A 6,646-nucleotide genomic window follows, 5' to 3' on the forward strand; every position below is an offset into this window, starting at 1 on the left:
GAAGATACCATCAGAGATGCTTAGTTTTGCAGTTCTCATACTATGGATTTGTGTCTCCAGAGATAACATGCTTGTTAGCAGCAAAAATGTTTTTAAATGAATAATATATAGACGTCAGAAATAACAGACCTCAACCCTATTGTCCCTCTGCAAATCTGTGTACCCAGAGTCAATCCCTTACCTCTCTCTAAAAGTGCAAAGTTTCAAAAAGTTCAATGAATAGAAGATTGTTGGGGGCGGAATAGATCTGGACAAGGAGAAGAAGTCTGGAGATAAATGTGAGAATGGAGGTGTGATGTCGCACGCCATATGTTTATGGAAATATGCTTATGAATGTGAATATAATGTAATTGGAATATGCTTTATGCAAAAGGTCTCTTGTAAGGTATCATTACAAAGCTTATAATCTACTGAGTGTGTTCATCCTATTTGTATGTATGTATCATTCTTGTATCTAAAATTAGAAATATGAAGTTAACTCTGAGGTCCTATTGTAATTATGCAAAGCATGGGCTATTAATGGTGGTTTAGATGGCTCCCATTGACTCGGACAACATTGGCTGTAAGTGGCTGTTTACTCACAAGCCTTCCTGTGTACATAACAGGGGAATGAAGAATGAGGTCTCACAGGACATGTGACCTGGTCACATGATACTGGAATCCATCTTAAAACTGGTGCTTTTCCATTCAGGAGGAGGGGTGGGACCCCAGAGAGACAAAAGGATTCTCACCTTGTGCCAAAGATCTAAAAGGGCATAGAACAGAACAAAGGGAGTCCCACTCGTGGAATCCCCTGCTTTTCACCTAAGATGCCTGCTGGAACTTACAAGGTCTGTACCAAGAGAAAGGATTGGACCCAGACTAGGAAGGAGTCGTCTGTGAAAGAAGCTTATTGGAACATCTCTAAGGCCTGGTCTACACTACGAGTTTAGGTCGAATTTAGCAGCGTTAAATCGAATTAAGCCTGGACACGTCCACAAGACGAAGCCCTTTTTTCAACTTAAAGGGCCCTTTAAACCGGTTTCTTTACTCCACCTCCGATGAGGGGATTAGCGCTGAAATCGGCCTTTCCGGGTCGGATTTGGGGTAGTGTGGACGGAATTCAACGGTATTGGCCGCCGGGAGCTATCCCACAGTGCTTCATTGTGACCGCTCTGGACAACACTCTCAACTCAGATGCACTGGCCAGGTAGACAGGAAAAGCCCCGTGAACTTTTGAATTTCATTTCCTGTTTGCCCAGCGTGGAGAGCACAGGTGACCACGCAGAGCTCATCAGCACAGGTAACCATGATGGAGTCCCAGGATCGCAAAAGAGCTCCAGCATGGACCAAACGGGAGGTACGGGATCTGCTCGCCATATGGGGAGATGAATCAGTGCTAGCTGAACTCCGTTGCAGTAAATGAAATGGCAAAATATTAGAAAAAGTCTCAAAGGCCATGAAGGACAGAGGCCATAATAGGGACACACAGCAGTGCCGCGTGAAAATTAAGGAGCTAAGGCAAGCCTACCATAAAGCCAGAGAGGCAAACGGAAGGTCCGGGGCAGAGCCGCAGACATGTCGCTTCTATGCGGAGCTGCATGCCATGCTAGGGGGTGCAGCCACCACTACCCCAACTGTGTGCTTTGACTCCATCAATGGAGAAGCACGCAACAGGGAAGCAAGTTTGGGGTACGAGGAAGATGATGATGAAGACAATGAAGATAGCTCACAGCAAGGAAGCGGAGAAACCGGTTTCCCCAACAGCCAGGATATGTTTATCACCCTGGACCTGGAACCAGTAACCCCCGAACTCACCAAAGGCATGCTCCCAGACCTTGAGGGCACACAAGGGACCTCTGGTGAGTGTACCTTTGTAAATATTACACATGGTTTAAAAGCAAGCGTGTTTAATGATTAATGATTAATTTGCCCTGGCAATCGCGGCCAGTACAGCTACTGGAAAAGTCTGTTAATGTGTATGGGGATGGAGTGGAAATCCTCCAGGGACATCTCCAGAAAGCTCTCCTTCATGTATTCCCAAAGCCTTTGCAAAAGGTTTCTGGGGAGGGCTGCCTTATCCCGTTCGCCATGGTAGGACACTTTACCACGCCAGGCCAGTAGCACGTAGTCTGGAATCATTGCATAACAAAGCATGGCAGTGTATGGTCCCGGTGTTTGCTGGCATTCAAACAACATCCATTCCTTATCTCTCTTTGTTATCCTCAGGAGAGTGATATCATTCACGGTCACCTGGTTGAAATGGGGTGAGCAAGTGGCGGGCTGAAGATGATAGGTGGCGTCAGATTGCTGACAGAAGGCAAGAGTCGATGCCCCGGCTGCTGGAGCATCAAACTGATATGCTCCAGCGTATGGTTGAGCTGCAGGAAAAGCAGCAGGAGCAGAGACTGCCGCTACAGCCCCTATGTAACCAACAGCCCTCCTCCCCAAGTTCCATATCCTCCTCACCCAGACGCCCAAGAACGCGGTGGGGGGGCCTCCGGCCACCCAGCCACTCTACCCCAGATGATTGCCCAAGCATCAGAAGGCTGGCCTTCAATAAGAGTTAAAGTTTTAAAGTTTTAAACTGCAATGTGTCCTTGTCCTTCCCTCCTCCCGCACCCCACCCGGCGCTTCCCTCCTCCCCCACCCCTCCCGGGCTACCTTGGCAGTTATCCCCCTAGTTGTGTGATGAATTAATAAAGAATGCATGAATGTGAAGTAACAATGACTTTATTGCAAGAGGGGCTCAAACAGGGGAGGGAAGGGTGGTTAGCTTACAGGGAAGTAGAGTGAACCGGGGTGGGGGAGTCATCAAGGAGAAGCAAACAGAAGTTTCACACCGTAGCCTGGCCAGTCACAAAACTGGTTTTCAAAGCTTCTCTGATGCACACCGCGCCCTGCTGTACTCTTCTAACCATCCTGGTCTCTGGCTGCGCCTAATCAGCAGCCAGGCAATTTGCCTCAACCTCCCACCCCGCCATAAATGTTTCCCCCTTACTCTCACAGATATTATGGAGCGCACAGCAAGCAGCAATAACAACTGGAATATTGGTTTCGCTGAGGTCTATCCGAGTCAGTAAACCGCACCAGCGCGCTTTTAAACGTCCAAATGCACATTCTACCACCATTCTGCACTTGCTCAGCCTATAGTTGAAGAGGTCCTGACTACTGTACAGGCTGTCTGTGTACGGCTTCATGAGCCATGGCATTAAGGGGTAGGCTGGGTCCCCAAGGATAACTATAGACATTTCAACATCCCCAACGGTTATTTTCTGGTCTGGGAAGAAAGTCCCTTCCTCCAGCTTTTGAAACAAACCAGAGTTCCTGAAGACGCGAGCATCATGTACCTTTCCCAGCCATCCCACGTTGATGTTGGTGAAACATCCCTTGTGATCCACCAGGGCTTGCAGCAGCATTGAAAAGTACCCCTTGCGGTTTATGTACTCGGTGGCTTGGTGCTCTGGTGACAAGATAGGGATATGGGTTCCATCTATCGCCCCACCACAGTTAGGGAATCCCATTGCAGCAAAGCCATCCACTATTACCTGCACGTTTCCCAGAGTCACTACCCTTGATATCAGCAGGTCTTTGATTGCGTTGGCTACTTGGATCACAGCAGCCCCCACAGTAGATTTGCCCACTCCAAATTGATTCCCGACTGACTGGTAGCTGTCTGGCGTTGCAAGCTTCCACAGGGCTATCGCCACTCGCTTCTCAACTGTGAGGGCTGCTCTCATCCTGGTATTCTGGCGCTTCAGGGCAGGGGAAAGCAAGTCACAAAGTTCCATGAAAGTGCCCTTACGCATGCAAAAGTTTCGCAGCCACTGGGAATCGTCCCAGACCTGCAACACGATGCGGTCCCACCAGTCTGTGCTTGTTTCCCGGGCCCAGAATTGGTGTTCCATGGCATGAACCTTCCCCAGTAACACCATGATTTGCACATTGCTGGGGCCCGTACTTTGTGAGAGATCTATGTCCATGTCAATTTCTTCATCACTCATCGCCGCGCTGCAATCGCCTCCTCGCTGGTTTTGCTTTGGCATGTCCTGGCTCTACATATACTCCAGGACAATGCGCGTGGTGTTCATAGTGCTCATAATTGCTGCGGTGATCTGAGCAGGCTCCATGATCCCAGTGCTATGGCCTCTGGGCTGAAAAAAGGCGCGAAACTATTGTCTGCCGTTGCTTTCACAGAGGGGCGGGGGGGCCTGACGACATCTACCCAGAATCCCCCGCGACACTGTTTTTGCCCCATCAGGCATTGGGATCTCAACCCAGAATTCCAATGGGCAGTGGAGACTGCGGGAACTGTGGGATAGCTACCCACAGTGCAACGCTCCGGAAGTCGACGCTAGCCTCGGTACTGTGGATGCAGTCCGCCGACTTAATGCATTTAAAGCATTTTGTGTGGGGACACACACATTCGACCTTATAAAAACGATTTCTAAACAACCGACTTCTACAAATTCGACCAAATTTCATAGTGTAGACATAGCCTAAGGGTGAGATTTACCTGTATTCAGTTTCTTAATGTACTAGGCTTAGACTTGCATGTTTTGTTTTATTTTGCTTGGTAACTTACTTTGTTCTGTCTATTATTACTTGGAACCACTTAAATCCTACTTTTTATACTTAATAAAATCACTTTTGTTTATTAATTAACCCAGAGTAAGTGATTAATACCTGGGGGAGAAAACAGCTGTGCATCTCTCTCTAGCAGTGTTATAGAGGGCAGACAATTTACGAGTTTACCCTGTATACGCTTTATACACAGTAAAACAGATTTATTTGGGGTTTGGAGCCTATTGGAAGCTGGGTGTCTGGATGGTGGAAACTGGTTACCTGCTGAGTGGTTTTAAGTTAAAGCCTGCAGCTTTGAGGGTGTGGTTCAGACCCTGGGTCTGTGTTGCAGCAGGCTTGCGTGTCCGGCTCAACAAGACAGGGTTCTGGAGTCCCAAGCCATCAGGGAAAACGGGCTCAGAGGTAGTTTCAGAACATCAGGTGACAGTCCCAAGGGGGTCTCTGTGACCAAACCCGTCACAGGAGGGACAGGCAGCAGAAAGAAAAGTGAAACTGTTTGAGCAGCATATTCCAGAAGTCTTGAGGTCTTTCTGAGTGTAGCCTTCATTAATTTAAGATCTACCATACCATTCTCTCACTAGAAGGGAAAACCTATAATGGCAGCAGGTTGGGGGGCGGGTAGCTCAGTGGTTTGAGCATTGGCCTACTAAACCCAGGGTTGTGAGTTCAATCCTTGAGGGGGCCACTTGGGGATCTGGGGCAAAATCAGTACTTGGTCCTGCTAGTGAAGGCAGGGGGCTGGACTCGATGACCTTTCAAAGTCCCTTCCAGTTCTAGGAGATGGGATATCTCTGTTAATTATTATATATTATGTCATAAGAGACCCAGTTTGGGAATAAGAACCATACAAGAAATATATGTTTGCTGATGACATTTTAAAGAACGTCACATTGGTGGAATTAGTGGAAGTCACTTAAACACTTGGATTCAGAGACTGTTGAAGTGATAATCTCACTTTTAACAGCAGTAGCTTCTTCTGCCGGTGTAGAAAGAATATTTTCTTCCTTTGGAATAATTCATTCCAAATTGAGAAATCGTTTGGGACCTGAAAAAGCAGGAAAGCTTGTTTTTCTTTTCCAGATTATGAACAAACAAGAAAATGAAGGTGAAGACGACTAAGTTAGCCGCAGAAGCCAATATTTTAAGTTTCTCATGTTGACCTGGCTGATATAATTGATGAAATATTTTTTAAAAATATTTCATTTAACTATTTTAGTTAAAAACAATTTTAACAAAAACAAACCTGATTTTAAAAAACTTGAATGTTTAACTCAATTCAAAAATTCATATGCTTGTTTTGTAAAAATATGTTTGCTGTTGAAGAAAAAAAATGCAGAATACATAACGTTGTTGCTTTAGTTAAATAAAACAATTGAAATGTCTGTCTGGTGATGTTCTCCTCCTCATACAGCGTGGCAAGAAAATCCTCCAAATATTAATGATTAACCTGTTGAATTGGAGATAGTTCACCTCCCAATGACTTCATAAATATCTGCTTCAATTACCTTTGGTAAATGAAATAACCAATCATTCATTTTCTGATATGGCTATAAAACTAATCTGAAAAGATTTCAAAATAAATCACTTAATGTATAGTGTGTAACCTTCTAAAAATGAAATCTACATCTATCTCTTAGTTGTGAAGAATATGTATTAAGGTTATAACAACCAACAAGAATGCACTTTTAATCATGGATTTCTACATAAATCGATTCTTCCCGACTAGTGATTTAAATCAATTTGATTTAAATCAAATCCACCCTGGTTAGACAGACCTTTGTAACACATTAAGAACATAGTTTTTCTTCATCACATTTGTATTTAAAAAGATGGCATGAGCAGTTCCTGCGTTGTCTTTCAATCACATGTACCAGGCTGTCCCGCTCTCAGTCCAATCCATGCTGAGACAGGACTGCAAATCCCACCTCTAGATGTCACCCAAGAGTCACCCGTTGGCTGGAACTGAGGTAGGTGTGTGAGGTGGTTCCCGGCTGGGTCCCATCTAGAGGGGTGTGAGGGTGTCCCGGCTGCATCCCAGCCAGATGCGTGAGTGTGGGATAGAAAGCAAAAGGCCTGGCTGGAT

The sequence above is a fragment of the Chrysemys picta genome, chromosome 4 (genome assembly GCF_011386835.1).
Source record: "Chrysemys picta bellii isolate R12L10 chromosome 4, ASM1138683v2, whole genome shotgun sequence".
Lineage (NCBI taxonomy): Eukaryota > Metazoa > Chordata > Testudines > Emydidae > Chrysemys > Chrysemys picta.